Consider the following 18,298-nt stretch of genomic DNA (forward strand, 5'->3'; position numbering starts at 1 on the left):
GATTTAATAACGCAATAAAAACGCTATAAAATAATGTGACTAGGCACAGAAAAAGTTTACAGCACAGTACAATAAATGCTGACCATGACATTAGAAGCATAAATTACCTTACACTCAATTTAAACACAAGCTGTCTTTCTGTATGAACCTCTAAGCTGGTTCATACAGAAAATGTAGAAATGCATTAGCCTGATTATGATTAAAAAACACATAATTAAACACGCGTTTGCGATTTAAATCAGAACACGATTTAAATCAATATAAATGTTGATATTGTAACGCATACTGTCCAGCCTCCATTTCTCTATAAAAATGTACTCTGTTGCACACACACACACAATAGAAGCAGGAACCGCTGTCAGAAGGGAAGATATGTTCAAAATATCGCAAATATCGATCATGTTGCGATATTTTGAAATATAAAAGTCAATTGATTGTCCATAATATCGTTTACCTATTTTTTCGAAGAAATGTTTGTCCAGCAACAGAAAAGAAAAGTCCAGCACCAGCTGGATTCAAACACACAACCTGCCCGTTGGTAGTCACGCACCTAGACCAGTAGGCTACAAGACAGCTCGCATGAACAGGCAGGCGAAACAGCCCTACACAGCCCTGTCGCAGTACACGGATATAATCATACCGTTATTAAATTCTTTAGATACGCGATTCCATATTATATTCCCTTTTAATCAAATTCTAAAAGTATGCTTGTTGACTCCGGTATCACGTTAGTTAAAGACTTCGAAGCTTACAATGTTTAGGGAGAAATGGAATACTGGTGTGTATTTTTTTCTTTAAAGTACCAAGACCAGCTATATACTGTATGTTTATGTTCCAAAATTAATATCGTTTATGGCCTTCACACGCGTTACAGTATGCTCCTATTCTTTTTATGCTCAGTTACTAAGATTTCCTTTCAGTGGTAAAATTCAATATCTACAACGGGCACAGTAAAGACATTTACAGTAAGTCTTTCTACAACAGACCAACGGACCACGAGTGCCCCTGTCGGTCAACCAATCACGCACCGCGGTACCCCGTGTCATCTTACCTGCGGTAAGTGTCTGTACCGCTCACTTTGAATGGCTGCATCTGTAGTTTGCTTGCATGATGCCGGGAACAGCGTGGTTGTTCGTTGAAATATGGTCTAGTGGTTAGGATTCCTGGTTTTCAGCCAGGCGGCCTGGGTTCGACATCCGGTATGAGAACGTGTCGTTTTTGCCTCCTGCTTTCCAAAAGATCAGCACCGTGTACGAAGGAGCCGCATTAAAACTACTCGAACGTGCAAAACGTGCGAGAAGAGGGGGCGCTTGTTTCCAGTCGAAACTTCTCGCTTGTGAGACGAGCTGATCATCGCTGTGGGAGGGTTACTCTGGTAGACAGGGCTGACCTTCAGCAACAGGATTCATAGTCTCCAAGATGATATTTGCACTTTCTGGAGAGGCGATTTTCTCCACTTCAGTAGCCCGATTTCGTCGATTGCGTGGAGAGGGCTGTAGAATGTGGCGCCGCCTTTCCTGCTCCGTCCATGACAGGCGTGCTGGTCTCTGGAGAGAGAGCACGGTCCATCAGCGCGTTCCAATAAAGGCACTGGAAGCAGCTGAATCGCATTGGCGAAGCTCAGCGCTGGGCTGCTGGGCATGTCTTACCACTGTTTCCGTAGTGTAGTGGTTATCACGTTCGCCTCACACGCGAAAGGTCCCCGGGCGGAAACGGACTTCTTTTGTCGCCACGTACAAAAGGGGATTGGGGATTCGCCTAGCGCTGTGATCGAACAGACCCACTCACCTCTTAGTGTGGCAGGATCTGCACAGTGCATGTCGCAGCGCTTCCTGCTTTCACTTCAATGTGCTTCCTGATGTCGAGTTGTGTGCCGTGCGGAGGCTCTGAAAGCAAGACCAATGAAAAGGTGCACGACGCTGTGAAAGAAAACAGAGAAGTGAAAGGCAGTCCTTTCTCTAAGGAGGTGAAAGAAAAGCTACTCCCCGTCGGGGAATCAAACCCCGGTCTCCCGCGTGACAGGCGGGGATACGTGCCACTATACTAATGAGGAAGACAGCGCATGCACCGACCCCCTGCATCGTGTCCCGACCCACAGTGCTGGCAGCCGACGCTGTGATTCCTTTACGGAGCAGAAATGACAACCGAGGAGCCGAGAGATCATTTCAGCATTTTGCGTCTGAACGGAAAACACAAACGACCAACTCGGAATGACTTGCTATTGACGCTTTTCAAAGCCTTCTTTGTGGATGACGACTGCGCCGCCTAGCAGATACAAATGGGTTGTACAACTTTGAACTAGCAAATGGAAGAGGGCTAAGCCCCCTCTCTTTTAGCCCAGGTTCGATCTGTCTCCCAGAATCACCAGGACGCACACACACACCCGTGTCGTTGAAGTGCTCTGCTTCATTTCTAAGGGCAACTCAACATTCACTCCTACCCCGAGTGCAGAAAAGACGGCGTCCGCAGCAACAACAGCTCAGGTCTCTGCACAGGAGCTAAGCTGCCCCCATCTCCTCTGCTCTGCGGCTCCTGCGGAGTGAAGTCCTGCCTGGAGCCGTGTTTGCAGGCGGCGGCTCCCCGCGCCCTGTCTGTGCATCATTTCCAAGAGCTCCTGGGAGGAAGAGAGAGCCCTCCCACTCGGGGGCTTTTCCACGGTCTGTGTGAGGAGGGTGTGTCCAGTAGCTTATCGAGCGGAAGCCTGGGGCTGCGGAGAGCTGTGATCGTGCAGACCTTGGGGTGTCACCTCTTTGTCTGCTTTCCCGCCCCCCCTCCGCCCAAGCTCTGCTCCAAAATAGCCCGGCAACCCCTCACACCTGCACGTATCACAACCTAAGGTGTGGTCATGAGACACCCATGGGGTGTCGTTCTGTTCTTGCTAATTGTTTCCTGCCCGTCGCAGGCAGAAGTCCATGCGAGGAAGATGCGCTGGACAGAGCTCAGAGGGCGCACCTGGGTGGCTTTCCTTCTGAGTGACGTTCCTGCAACACTCTCCCGCTACTCTTGGTGCGCTCATGCCGCAACACAGGAAGGCTGGAGCAGGTGGCTGTGGGCTCTGCGCACCGCTGAAATAGCTCGGTTGGGAGAGCATCAGACTGAAGATCTAAAGGTCCCTGGTTCGATCCCGAGTTTTGACATTTTGTTTCATCGCGCCCTTTGTTCCTCTCTCCAGCGCCCCCTGCCTAAAGTGACGTGTCCCTTTCTCAGCCCGAAACGCAAGCGAGACACCAGCAGCGCTCCCTGCAGGTTTCCGTAGTGTAGCGGCTATCACGTTCGCCTAACACGCGAAAGGTCCCTGGTCCGAGACCGGGCAGAAACAGCCTCGTTTTGCACGCTCCTGTACTTCACAGAGGTCTTGAGCGACCGGTCATTTGTTCCCAATGTATTTCTGGTGCCTTCGTGCACTCTTGTACCAAACGCACGTTCCTTCTGTACGCGGAGCCGATCATTTGCAATTGGGCTGTGCCGACAGACCAGGAAGAGCTCTGTCGGCTCAAAAGCAGCGCAGGACCTGCAAGAACAACAGAAAGATAAGCATCCAGCGGGGGCCTCTTAGTGAGCCCAAGATCTCATCAAGAATCGGCTCCAGCAACAGGGCTGGGCGCATTGTTCCATTCTCCGACCACTTTCGGTGTAAACAAGTCCCTCCTGGTCTCTGCTTGAAATGCACTTTCCTGCGTTTGCTTTGGTGTAACTGGCTTCCCCTGCATGGGCGAATGTGAAGAAGATCCTTAGTAAGTCATTGAAGAAAACCGAGAAGAGGTCGGAGTGGCCTCTGTCGTTCATCAACGATCCAGTCAGGCAGTACTCCTCTGTAAAGTGCCGTTCGTTCACATCGATTGGCTTTTTTTTGCCTTCATTCGTGCAAGTAGTAAAAGCAGACGCCCCTATTCTGCCATGACCCGGCTTCAAACCGGGGTTGTTGCGGCCACAACGCAAAGTACTGACCACTATACGATCACGGCGAGTTACTGAGACACATGTGGGTAGGACGGAAAAGGCTGTGCTCTCTTCGTGTGACATAATTCGGAAAAGTCCTGACGTTGCATTTCAACTGAGCCCCAGTATAAATCGACCCTTCGACACTCTGAGTGACAACTCTCTTGCGTGTTTTCTCATATTTATGTAGTTTGCTTGCATGATGCCGGGAACAACGTGGTTGTTCGCTGAAATATGGTCTAGCGGTTAGGATTCCTGGTTTTCAGCCAGGCGGCCCGGGTTTCAACATCCGGTATGAGAACGTGTCGGTTTTGCCTCCTGCTTTCCAAAAGATCAGCACCGTGTACGAAGGAGCCGCATTAAAACTACTCGAACGTGCAAAACGTGACCGGGGAAAAGTTAACTTGAAGTTAGAAAACGATTTTGGCACGCCTGTAGGGCTTTCGCGAAATCTCTTAGAATTACAAAAACACATGCTTTGTGTATAAAATACATTGTGAATGCTTTCTCAGCCTTCACTTTGTCATTTTTATGACGTTTTTTTAACCACACTCGAATATTCTTTTGTCCATATCTTCGCAATGGAAGCACAGAACGCCTTCAAACCAAATGCATTTTAAAGACCACGACTTGCGGATATTTCCACAGCCTCTACACCAAACTATCAGTGTGCTAATAAACCTCTGGTTTTTCATCGATGCGTAATTACGCACGAACTGGAACCTGGGAACCGCTGTGTGCACACGTTCACAATGCAAGAAATACTGTTCAATACGGTCAATATGACCATAGGAAGCATAACAGCGCAGTCTCCAATTACCCAGACTGTAAGCACGGGAATAAAGCTTTGTTTGATTTCTGAAACCCCTCCTTTACGTCCTGTTTTCATTCAGGTAAGGGTCAACTATATTGACAATACTACTGACAGCAGGAAGATTAAAATATTCTTTACTCAGCGGCTTATTAAAAACAGCTCCCATGATGTTCCAACCGACTTTTTACACAGAACGCTGACACAGCTTTGTGTTCTGAATCTCTTTTTCTCGTGCTTTTATTTAATGTGGCACAATGCACTGGGATAAGGGTATTCTGTTCACAAACCAATAGCATTTAAATCACAACACCCACAATGCTGCATGTAAGTGTTTTGCACACTAAGCAGGTCCTCTGACTTTTCCCAGCTTTGTTTTGGGTTGTGGCCCCTTTATTTTTTTATGATTTTCTGAAGATAACACTAAAGGTAATACACTGGGATAGGTGGGTCTTTTTCATGGCTCAATAGCAATTTAAATACAACAGCCACACTGCTGAAACCAAGTGTTTTACACACCAGACAGGCCCCCGAACCTCATACAACCTTGCTGTGGCTGTGGCCCATTTCTTTATTTTTTATGATTTTCTGAAGATAACACTACAGGTAATACACTGGGACAGGTGGGTCTTCTTCATGGCTTCATGATTTTTTACTGTAATCAAGTGTTGTGCACACAAGGCAGGCCTCCTGACCTTTCACAGTCATGCTTTGTTGTGTGAAACTTTAATTCTCTTTTTAGGATTTTTTGAACATCAAAACTTCCAACTTTCATGGAGATGAACGGGGTGCTCTTCAATAGCTTTTTCATCTATACACACAAGCGTATATAACCAAGACACTCAGAACAAACAGAATCAACCTGAAGTCATAGAAAATCAAGAATGCCCCCGAGACACCTGTACCCCCCTCCTGGACCACTCTGGTATCAACACCCCCAAACCAAGCCATACCAGCTAACAAGACTCAGAATCGGTGTAACCCTCCAACTTGGACCAAGAGCAGGATGGGACAAGAACCTGCACCACACTACGCACCCCTCAGACCTGTGGTCAAGGGCTGGTGGAGTAGGGAATATGATCAACGAATTTCTGAAGTTTTCTAAACTCGAAAAAAAATAGTTGGAATGACAATATGTGGTCAACACTGTCAAACAGAGTCCTTGGAGAGGATTGCCCCAGCAACAAGAAATGGTTATCAGTGATTTGGCATGAAGATAGAAAAAAAGTAAGAACCCAAGTGCTTAGGGTGCAGAAAGAGGAGAGTATTGGTAGGGATTCCAAACCAGTTGACAGTACACAATCTATAGTCAGTATTTCAAGTCAAAGTGAGGGACATAGTTTGGAAGGCAACACAGAGCTCAGAAGTTCATCAGAAGATACAAAAGATGCATGGGCAGCACACGGCAGCACAGACAGTGGTGACATGTTAGAGGGAGAAAAAAAATCTGTGTAGAATCAGGAAAAAAGCCTGAAGAGCACAGTGAATATTCCCAGGGGGCAAGCTCGTCTGGGACGTCACCTCAGGATAAAAGGGGATTAAGAAAGATTATGTCTGTGTCTAAAACTTTCAAAGTATGTCTAAAGGCTGAACAATGGAGAAAAATAGCACCTCTAAAAGGTACGTCTAAACTAAGACGACCATGGACCCAGATGTTATATAGCGAGTTCAGGAAGATAAATCCTTGCTGCCCAATAGCCTTCAAATACCAATACATCAGGAAAGAGAACAGCAGAAAAAAAAAACTTTCTGATGATAAAAGCAGTCTGTACCTTCAGGTCCTGCAATGTAAAATACATAATGACAACAAGACACAAACCAATGGGCAATGATGACATCACAATTTATGTTGTACAAGTAGGGCAAATACAGCACAGTAAAAGGGAAACAATTTCAACAAGCACGTCAGCCTTATCGTCGAAAGATTGCCAGTGCCCTCACAAAAGGAATCAGCAATGTATACTACAGGAACCTGAGCAGAACTCCGCTTGCTGAAATTGCAGCAGGCAATTTATCTAAACCACTAACACAGAATGTCCTGAAAGTCATTTCATCAGAGTTCAGGAACAGTAAACGCATTCACTATGATCCAGTGATTGAATTACATATGGCACAAAAATATATGAAAGCATGCAACTTCAACACTGTCCATTTTTCAGGATATATACAGATTTTGCAATTAGACACATTTGCTGCCTATCTTTACACAGAACAGAGTATGCAAATTCTTATTGCCCATCTAAAGATGAAGGAGAAAGTCAGCCTTTACCTGGATGCGACAGGAGGGGTAGTCAGAAAAAATTCCATCGGAGAACAAAAGAATTTTGTACTACAGTCTTACGTTACCTGGAGGTGGAAAAGAAAGCCTCCATTACCAGTGTCTGAAATGTTGACAACTGACCACACCATTGTCAGTATAGATCGTTGGCTACGTAAATTCATGTTTGACATCTCAACATGTACTACCAAGAGAGTGCAGCATGTAGAAACTAACTACAGCTGGGCCCTGATTCACAGTGTTTTTTTTGCCTTCAATGGGGACACCATCCATGCATACTTAAATCGTGCAATGAAAGTCTGCCAAGGCAAACTTAAGTACACAGAACTTCAGATGTTCACTGTTCTGCACCTTTGCTCTGCCCATGTCATAAAGGCTGTCTCTCAAGCAATTAGTAAAAAAACAACAGACAAAGGACTGCGAGACTTTGCAACATTTTCCTTTGCCATTCTGCAAAACAGCACAACTTTGAGTGTCGCCAGAAATGTTTTCAAACACATGTGTATTGTACTCTCAAGCAGGAGGTTCACAACTGAAGTCCAATCTAGTGTCTGCCTCCTTAACGCTTACATTTCTCAAACAACCACACCAGACCAGATGGAAAAGGAAGCAGAAGTCAAAGACACAGATGAGGTACTATACCCAAAAATGAGAGGCAACCTGGGCTGCTCTCCTTTCGCTGTGGAGTTCAAAGGTATTTATGAAGACAGCATATCAGTTCAAGGACATGATGACTATGGGACACAACACAATGTGAACCCCTATTTCTGTGAAGACATAATTAGATTTATGTTGCAAAGATACATGGCATTATTTCCACTGTGGAGTGGAATTTTGTTGGGTGACCTGACAAGATATGCTTCAGACAGCAAAAAAGACATATCAATGTCAGAGGTATCACAAACAAGAGCCAATAACTGTCATGTTGAGACCTGGTTTGGCATTGTCAAGCAATCAATACTTCAGCACAGGAGGAAACTGAAGCCAGCAGAGTTTATTACGATGATGAGAAAATCCCTCTAGGGTGGTACAGAGAACATATAATCCAAAATGATCTCCCCAAAAAGGTTTTGATGGCACCATTGATCACCACTAAAACACGTCATGAACATGCACAGGAACAATGGGCAAAGAGAGCACCAGGTGTAGGCAAAGAAACAAAAAATAAATTCTACAGCGCACCACAGAAAATTCCAATCCCCCAAAAAATGAGAAAACAGGAAAAAAAAGTTAGCAATAGAAATATTGAAACAAGTGAAAAGTCGCCAGATGACAGCAACGGCCTGCAAGTACAGCAGGGGAAAGCAGGAACCACAGAATGTAAAGAATGGCAGCACAAAGAAGAAGGGAAAGTGTCACCCAAGCAAGCTGCCGTGGGCATGACTGAAGTGATCACACCACACTGTGATGCACGCCCCATTTCAAAACTTATAAAAGAGAAAACAGATTTCAGAAAGAAGGTAGGATTTGTATTTCAAATATTTCTCTGTGTGGACATTCACTTCTTTTTCAGAGCTTATGAATGTCATCTTCTACTACTGTAGGTGTTCTTTGTCGTTTCTCTCTAACTTGTTATACTTGTTGACATACTTGTGTTATACTTGTGGTGTGTAATCTCAATTTTCATTATGTTAGGTCCAGTGATCTCTTGTGTATGCTTTTGGCTTGGTAAATCTTTTTTAGGTTCACGCCCTTTGGAACATCAATCCGAGTGAATTAGTGGTTGCAGTTCTGCCATCCATGCACAGTGCAGACACATATATTCTCAGACACTCGGAGTTTGTGTCTCTGAAACCAGATGAGTGGCTCATAGGCGAGGTGAGATGAAAGTGTTTGATTGCAAGGTTTGTTAAGGTTTCTGAGCTTTTGTGTAATCAAATGTGTGTGAGTGCGTGAAATCATATCTTCTTCAATTGTATTTGCTTTTTCCATAAGACCATTGAGTGTTACTTTCAAGTAGTGAAAGAATCCATGGACTTGGGGAAGAAGGTTTTCCTAATGAACCACTACACAACTAGTGTAATCATAAGTGGGAATAGAGAGCACATGGCTAGACAACGTTTGTCCAAGGTAAGGAGATCAAACACAAATGTTGATGGATTACATTAGTGAGAGGCAAACATGGTTTTTCACTAACTGATGATTGTTTTATCAATAGAGAAACAAGGAGAGCTACAAGCAATCAAAACAGGTCACAACTGTGCCCATGGTGCTGCCTAAAGAAACTAGCTTTATAGTCAGAAATCAAAATTCAAAGGTAGCACACCATCCATGTGAGGCAGCCTGTAGTGCTAATCTCGTCATTCTTTTCATTACAGGTCAACTTTGAAAACTATGAAGCCATAATTAGTTTTTTTTAACACTGGTGTCCATTGGAAGTTGTTGGTAAGTGTGGTGCAGGTAATCCAAAACAGCGTAGGTTTATAATTACACTTGGAACCATAACACAGTTCAAGTGATTATCCCTGTTGCATCTAAAAAAATTACAATGTATTGGTTCCTCTCCTGTTAAAAAAGGCGGACATGGATAGTGAGTATCCAAGGCAATAGTGACAGTGCACTTTTCCTAAAATATTATTGTGAATACTGCTGTGTAATAAACAGAAAACCAAGTGTCATGAATTGCACCCCCGCAGGCAGGCGCTTATGCATTCCCATGAGCTCCTCCCATCCCAAACGTGCACGCACCAATCTTTCCTCTATTTAAACCCTCGCCAGACCCCCATTCAGTGCTCACGATTGAGATCTTCTCCCTGAGCTTAGTTCCTAGTTTACATTGTGTGATACTACTCTTTGACTCCTGGATCTTGACCCTGCTGTTCTTCTGCTACGTCTTTGCCTCCCAACTTTGTACCTACGCGCCTACTACTCTCTCCTGGATTTTGGACCCTGCTCTTCTTTCCAGGCGACGCCCACGCCTACCGATTCTGTACCGACGCTCCTACTACGACTACCCGGATTTTGGACTTAGCTACTTCTCGGACTACGCCTTCGCCTATCGTTACCCTTCCGAAGAGCTCCGCATAGAATCCCTATCCTCCGCAGTCACCCCCTCCGTGACACCAAGCAGGTCAAAGTGTCATGTAGGAAAAAAAAAAGTACTGTTAGGTCATTTTCTGACTGTCTTTGCTGAGGTTTGCAAAATATTACATGTTAAATAATATATAAATATAAATAAAATATTTAAATATTAAAAACTTTTGTTTCCACAACGTTAAACTCCTGAAACTGCCTGTGTGTCTGGCCCCACATTAAATGCAACTTCATGTCTGATGATGGGCCCTTTGTTTCTTGCAGTATCTGTGTGCTCCATCCCAGAAAGTCTTTGTGGTCGACCCTATGGGGAGTGACGAGATGGCAGACTCCACTGCAGCGGCAAAAAGTTTCAGGTAAGAAATCAAGCATTGGTTTCGTGGTGAAACTCTGCACGGGCACACATGCATTTCACATTCAAATTCAGCATGACAAATATGTCCTCATTTATCAATAACCTATTATTTTGATTCACAGAGATTTTCAAGATGCGAAGGAACGTCCTAGGAAAAGAAGACTGGTTGAATATCATCTGGCACCCAAGCGTGATTGGTCACACCAAGCAAGCAGATGCCTCAAGCTGTGGGGTCTTTGTGATGCAGGTCAGCATAACCTTTCCATGCAGAAATTTTGGACTGTCTCAAAACTATTGTATGAGAGATTTTTAGGGAAATAATAATTGTGACAAACCTTCGTCTGTTAGATGGGCGCAGACATCGTGAACAATTTCCTGGATATTCCAACATACATCGAGATGAACAGCAGCGCCAAAGAAATAAGAAAGTTGGGGGAAGACCTGTCAATCAGAATTCTTGAAGCTTCAGGTATTGTACCATTTGATCATCATTGCCTGCGTTTATTGGTGTATGTTGTTTTCCTGAAGCATGTTCTGTCTATGTAACAAGTCTGAATGAAAAAAGATTCTCGATTTATTCATATGCAGAACTCATTTGGGTATCCTTTTTGTACTATATAACACAGAGATGAAAAGTTAATTAAATCACATTTCGCACAGTTAAAATTCAATGACACTTTGGCCTTCGTCGTGGTTGACACAACCACAGTCTGGGAAAAGTGTGGGTCTTGATTGCCCATAGTGAGACAAACTGGTTGAACATGGCTGTGTTATCATGTGCCCCCTTAAAGTCATAGCAACAAAAAAAGGGTAACAGGTGTTGACAGGAGTATTCTGAGACATGACAATGTGCGGTTTAAGAAGCAGTAGAACACCTAATCAGGAAAGTGCATACGAAAAGGTCTCTATCAAATGGTCTTCAATTATGCAACAATGATCTGTAGATAACATTGGAAAAATCAGTCTATTTGGCATGTTTATTATAGCTCCTCTCCAGGACATGTGTCTGATGTGTGGAGAAACACTGGTGCTGCAGACAAACTGGGAAAGTGAACATCATTTCTATCTGTATGTGTAATTGTTATGTCCCAGTGTGTGGTCTGTGTTTTTTTATGTTCCACACTGCTGACCCTTTGATTGTTCTCCCTCCCCCATTGGCCCCCATTGGCCCACCATTACACCACTGTTCTGTATGACATCATGATCAATTAGCTTCTCAGCCAGCGTGCATCTTATTCACTATATAACATGGAGGTTTTCTGAAGGAAGAGCCTTTCGTTTGACTTTGGTCCTGCTTGGTTTTGCTTTGCTTCATTTAGTTGTGGTTATCGCTTTGTTTTGCTATTGTTTTGGCTTTGTTGGTTTGTTGTTTTCTGTTCATTTCTTTGTACTTTCGTTTGTTTGTGTTTGTCCTTGTTTTGCCATTATCTTGCCCTAACATGTTACATGTTCAACCTTTATGTTCTTTTGTACCCTGTTCCTGTCGATTAGTCTTGTTTTCCCTTATTTGTATTCCTAGTTCACTTGTGTTTTTGTGTAAACTTTTGTGTATAAGGTTAGTTCAGGTTGTTGGGTACATTCTACACACTTAAATGATTTTGTATTAGTAACACTAGTTAAGTACGGGTGAGTGGCATTTTTCTTGTATGGTTTTGAGTAGTCAGGGGAGGTTAGCTAGGGTGTTGAAGACGCAGAAGACCGTGTGTTTCGGGTTTTCTTTTGCAGTCAGGTTAGCTTTCCCTCACTTTTTTTAGCCAGCTCCATTTTGTTTGGTTATTTTCTTTTCTTTGGCACCACTCTAGTTCCCTTACCCCTGTGTGTTATCGTGTCTGACCAGTCACTTATTTAACTTAAAATCATCACTTTTACACCCACCTTTGTTATCGTGCTTCCTAGTCACTTACCAGAACCCACCTGCTTCCAAAAGAATTATTCTAAATGTTACACCCCTTTACCCCTAGATACTTGGGGTCGTAACATTATTATGCGTAATGTATGCACATAATAACAAAACATGCGAATGAAATGTGATAGCTGAACTAATATAAGGTTTACTCTGTGTAGGTCCAGTGTGACAGTTGTGAAAACTGGTTCCATGAATTGTGCATCTCAAAAGAAGAGTATGAAAGCACAAAGAATGAAGTAACCTGGATATGTACATTTTGCCAACCCCAGTTTGGTGAGTATGCTCTGCATGCAAACTATCACTATGAAAGGGTTTTTTAAGCAGGACATGTAGTTTTAGATTCAACAGAAACATAGGATGACATTTTTCAGTGGATGTTATAATTGTTTGTTATTGTTAGGAAGTTTGGATTTCAGGGTTATCTTCTGGCATTAATGGTTCTATAAATTAGAGATACCTTTTCAAAAAACACTCCAAAGAAGGCATAAAAAGGCATAAAAGATTATTGATAATCTTTGCAATTTATTACATGACACAGGCATCTCAAAGATAGAATTACTGTGTATCAGATTGATGATTAGATATGGATGCATCAAATCAATTATTAGGTTTCTTTCCAATAATATAGAAACAAAGGCACGAACATGAACACCTTAAAGAGCTTGCCATTTAGCACAGAAACAATATAATGTCTTGCTATAAAAACACAAAGTAAGAAAAAAGGAGTTTGATCAAGAGAGATCTGTCAAATTCTGCAAATACCTAGATCTTGATCTGTGACCCATTAATACTCTTTGGATTCTTTGCAGTTCGTAACCCTTCTTACGGTTTTATATTTCAGGCACTATTGATGAGTGAGCAACCACCCCCTACTCCCAAGCATTACATAAAAGACATGCTGGAAACTCAAGAAGACTGTCAATGTGTTCTCAGCAGAATTCAACTCCAAAAGACATGTAAGTACAAGTTTCAATATTCCCCCAAAAATCTCTTCAGACACTTTGCGAAAAAATAATGAAAAACACTAGAACACAAAAAAATCACTAGAAACCATTTGTTATCTATTGCCAGAAACCAAACAAAGTATTATGAAAACGGTAAAAAAGTTCATCATAACACAACACAGTCCCTTTTATATATGATTACTACACAGTGTTAACATCAAAGTAGCAGTGCAAAGAATTCTAAATCAACAGTATGTCACCATGACATGATTTATTCCACTCCGATGTAAAAAAGATCAATAAAACTGGCTTCTATCCAACAGAGGTGTATCTAATGTGATTCCTTATTATTAGGTTACCCAAATAGTACCATCTCTACAGTACCTTTCAGACATGACACACTACTAAAAGCCTAGACACCAAAGTGATCCTTTTCTTCCAGTAAGATTATGGCAGTTGCAGGATGCTGTCTAGATCAATGAACAGATTACGTTAATAATAGCGAGCAGGTAGCAGAGCATTTAAGCACACAGCCCCTAAATTGTGGAAATATGTCAGACCTTGTAGGATGCCCCATACCTACAAGCATATTTAACAATGCTGTAGTCTCCTACATCATCTCTGTAGTCTTATTGATCCTGAGTGATCTAATTCTTTAGGAAGTACAGAAACAGATATCAGGTGGGTAAGTAGACAACCACGTTGCAATTGTTTTTTCTGTGTCTAACCCATTTTTTTTCTCCACACCATGCCTGCCACTGTTCTCTCTTCGGTGCCTTTGGTTTATATTGAGCTCTGTCCCCCATGACAAGGGATCCTCCTGGATTTCTGAAGCAAGGAACCCAGCCGATATGAGTCCTTACAAAACTCAAGATCCTGTACTGCTCAACCCAGTCGATGGGACATACTCAACATTAATATCTAGCCTGACATAATACAGGAAATAGAATTCACCATGTCAATCTGCATGGTGGTGCATGTGAACTGTTTCTAGTAACTACTTGTCATACCTGGAGGGGAGGTCAACCATCAGGCCTTGGACCCCCAGAGATTTTTTTGTTTTTCTCTCCTTCGTGCCTGATGGTTACACAGTCACATCTGCATACCACACCTTCATTGTGATTTGCTACAGATACAGCTTATTTAAAATGTGAAATTAGGAAAAACTAAAAGAAAGCGTGAAATAAAAAGAATGTCAAATCTAAAATTTTCAGATGTTGTGATGAAGCTTTTGACTCATGAATAGCACCCCCCATCCCAGTGTAATGCATGTTTAATGGTGCCGTATTGAAAAAATAATTTAAAAAAAGGTTTCACAACCCCAAGCAAGGTTGTATAAGGTGAGGGGGGCTGTCTGGTGTGTAAAACACTTGGTTGCAGCATTGTGGGTGCTGTAGTTTAAATGCTATTGGTTTGTGAACAGCATACCCCTATCCCAGCGCAGAATGCCACATTAATTAAAAGCATGAGAAAATGAGATTCAGAATGCAAAGCTGTATTAGTCTTCTGTGTAAAAAATCGGTTTGAACATCATTGGAGCTGTTTTAATTAAGCTGCTGAGTAAAGAATATTTTTAATTTTCCCGCTGTCAGCACTATAGTGTATATATAGTTGACCCTTACCTGAATGAAAACAGGACATTAAGAAAGGGTTTCAGAAATCAAACAAAGCTTTATTCCTGTGCATACAGTCTGGGTAATTGGAGACTGCGCTGTCCTGCTTCCTATGGTGATATACTGTTTTTTTTACACAAAGCCCTATTGAGCAGTATTTCTTGCATTGTGAACGTGTGTACACAGCAGTCCCCCGGGTTCCAGTTAGTGCATAGTTACACATCAATGAAAAACCAGAGGTTTAAAAAGATAATTAGCTCACTAATCGTTTTGATGGCTTAAAAATGACATCGTGAAGGCTGTGAAAATGGTCACAATGTAGTTTGCACACTAAGCAAGTGTTTTCATAACCCTAAGAGGTTTTGTGAAAATGCTGCAGGTGTGCCAAATCGTTTTCGAACTTCAAGCTAACTTTACTCTGCTCAATGACAGTACCTACAGGCTATTGATAGGTTTGCTGGCACTGTGGGTTTGTTGTTCCTGACAATGTGCACGCTGAGAAATGGGCACAGACTGGCTTTCTTTCGGAATGAAAATGTTACCGCTTGTTCCTCATGTAAACACAGTTTTAACCATTAGCACACTCATATATATATATATCTCCTGAATCAAGAATGAATGTGCCCTGGAATCCGCTGTACCGCTTCAAACTGAAAGTCAGATATTTAGAGTCTTGGTAAAGACTTTTTACAGGAAGAGACGTCGTGCTTCAGCTGCTCTGGCCTGCAAAGTGCGAAGGGGCTTCATTTGAAATACCCGATTGTATTTCAAAATCCAAGGTATTTTTGTTGTGCTAGAATGTATAATTTATTATAAATGTTTTATTCACAGCCTCTTCTTCAGGAAACCTCGCACACACTAAACAATCTTCAAAGACTATAGGAACAGTGAAAAAGAAAGCGGTAAGATGGATGAAAATAAAAGATTTTGACATCTCTTCCGTAACTGATGAATACTCCTGTGTGACGTTATTTCTTACATGGATTCCGTTATTTTGCCACAGGCTGCGGGTCTCCGTTTTCAAAAAGAGCAAGTAAAAAGTTTTGTAAAAAAAGCAAGAGCACCTGTTTGGAGTGTTTACGACAGCAGCGGGTCTCCAAACAGAACTTCATCTCCTGAAAAGTGCCCGTCCCTGCCACACAGGTTGCTGTGCCCGGTGCAATGCATATCTCCACACAGCCCTCCACCCCCAGCAGAGCACACACCACCTTAGGACACTCCATCCTGTCCTCTCTGCTCACCACCACCCAGGAATTGGCTGATGCCATCCCCACTGTCTCTCTCCCCTCAGGAAGCACTATCTACACAGCAGAATTCACAGATGCCAATGCCATGTACAGTTCTCCCAGATTTCCACCTTTTGTCCATCAGTCAAGAGAAGGAGGGGGGGATTGAATGTGCAGTGTGTCGGCACGGGGGGACAGCCAGAGCCGACCACTACGCCGCTTTTCTGTTTTGTAATTTTGTGACTAGGAGTGAACCACATCCATAAATGTCGACTGGTCCAGAGACAAAAGGGCCTTGCCTTGCATTCTCCGCGAACGCATAGGCATGGTCAATTGGAGATTCCCAAAACTTACTTTGTATGATTGGAAACCGATACATGATAGGATAAACAAAATGCTTCTCTCTGGTTTTAGTCTGTGCAGCAATGAAACAATCAGATTAAACAGAGAGTGTGACGTTACTTTTCGTTAATGAAAAAATTGTCTTTTCATGTTTATTTAAGTGTCCTTCTTTCATTTGGATTGTATGAAACAACTCGGGAGTTATTGTTATGATTACTCTATTATCGAATCCTCAACTCGTTCACTTCTTATTTTGGGAACATTTTGACATGTTGCTTTTAGCCGTCGATACTGTTGAATTCATTCAGTTTGTAATGTAGGGTGCTCTGAACAAGTTAAACTTTGATACAGGACAAATGTATTTCCCACAAGCTATACTGTAGTAGCTTTAAAAGTATACAATATCACACCATATGCATGTGGCACGTCTTTGTTCAACTTAAGAAAAAACAGGACATTTGATTGCTGGTTGCCTTATGTTAAAGGCCAACAATGACACCAGAAAACTGAAAGTTCCTTCCCCTCCCCCCATAGAACTGTCTAATCTACATAAACACAGTGGGATGTAACACCTAGCCTAGACTTTGTGAGAAGTATGGAGCTGCGTCGCATTAAATTGGCTGCAATGGAATATACAGTAGTAGGCAAAAGTTAATTTCAAGCTGAAAAGAAAAGACTCAACATGTCCCCTCTATATATTTTCCATTTAGACCATCCAATGTCATTTATTATTAATAGCTTCCGTATCCCATTAAAATCAGAAAGTTTCTTACACGTGTAAATCCAACTATTTTCTAATCGCTTTATCCAGGACAGGTAACAGTTTCACCAATACTATTTGGTAACTTTTTACGATTGTCAGACTTCAGAATGCTTCAACTGATGCTTAAAGATATGACATAATGCGCACTGTGTTAAAGAGCTATTGAGCACAGAACATCTTTTCGCCTGTGAAAAGATTTGCACGTCCAGTTTATTCTTATCTGTGTGAAAACAGGAAATATCTATGGAGTTTCAGAAAGTAAACAGAGGTATAGAACACCCTATCTCAGATGTTTAATAAATTCAAGTTTGTGAAAACAGTGACAAATCACCCCAAACAAAATACAATTTTAGAATACAAGCAGTTTGAAATTATTAGTTGTTGTTATTAATAAATCACTTAACTTTGAACATGTTGTGATGTTTAGAAATAGCAACAAATCAATATAATTTACTATTTTAGTTTTTCAAAGAAATGTTTTTGTTAAAGGAAAACTCATGCCAGGAGCTAGGTTCAAACAAAGCTATAGCTGAAAAGGGCAGGCAAAATGTTTAAGTAATCATGGGCGAATGAGACAAATTGATGCAGATGTTTAGAAAGAAAGTGGACTACAGTAATATTTTGAGCTTACAGCCTATCCAATGTTATTCATTATTAATCTTTCATATCACATTAAAATGAATGTTTTTTTTAAATGTAAGAGGCAATACACAATTTGTGTCCTCTATAACACTCCAGTGTACTTTTTAACCAGTTTAATGTTTAACAATGCAATACAAAGCTTAAACTTATTAAATTGGATATACCGTTTAGACTGTTTAATTCTGTAATTGACAAAAGATTGTCCCTCAGCATTGACAGGGATTCAAAACCAAGTGTTTTCTGGCAACAGCCCAAATGCTGCACATGAGAGCTTTCATAACTCCACCTGGTGGTTTTACAAGATATTCCACCCTACTTCGATACATCATGCGGTATCCTACAGTTCTTTGCGGAACGAGCACTGCGATTTACTGCAGCATACCTTGCACATTTTGAATGGTTGGATCTGTAGTTCTACTCAGTTTGGTGAATTCTTGATAAACCAA

The sequence above is a fragment of the Lepisosteus platostomus genome, chromosome 5 (genome assembly GCF_059453375.1).
Source record: "Lepisosteus platostomus isolate fLepPlt1 chromosome 5, fLepPlt1.hap1, whole genome shotgun sequence".
In the NCBI taxonomy this organism is placed as follows: Eukaryota; Metazoa; Chordata; class Actinopteri; order Semionotiformes; family Lepisosteidae; genus Lepisosteus; species Lepisosteus platostomus.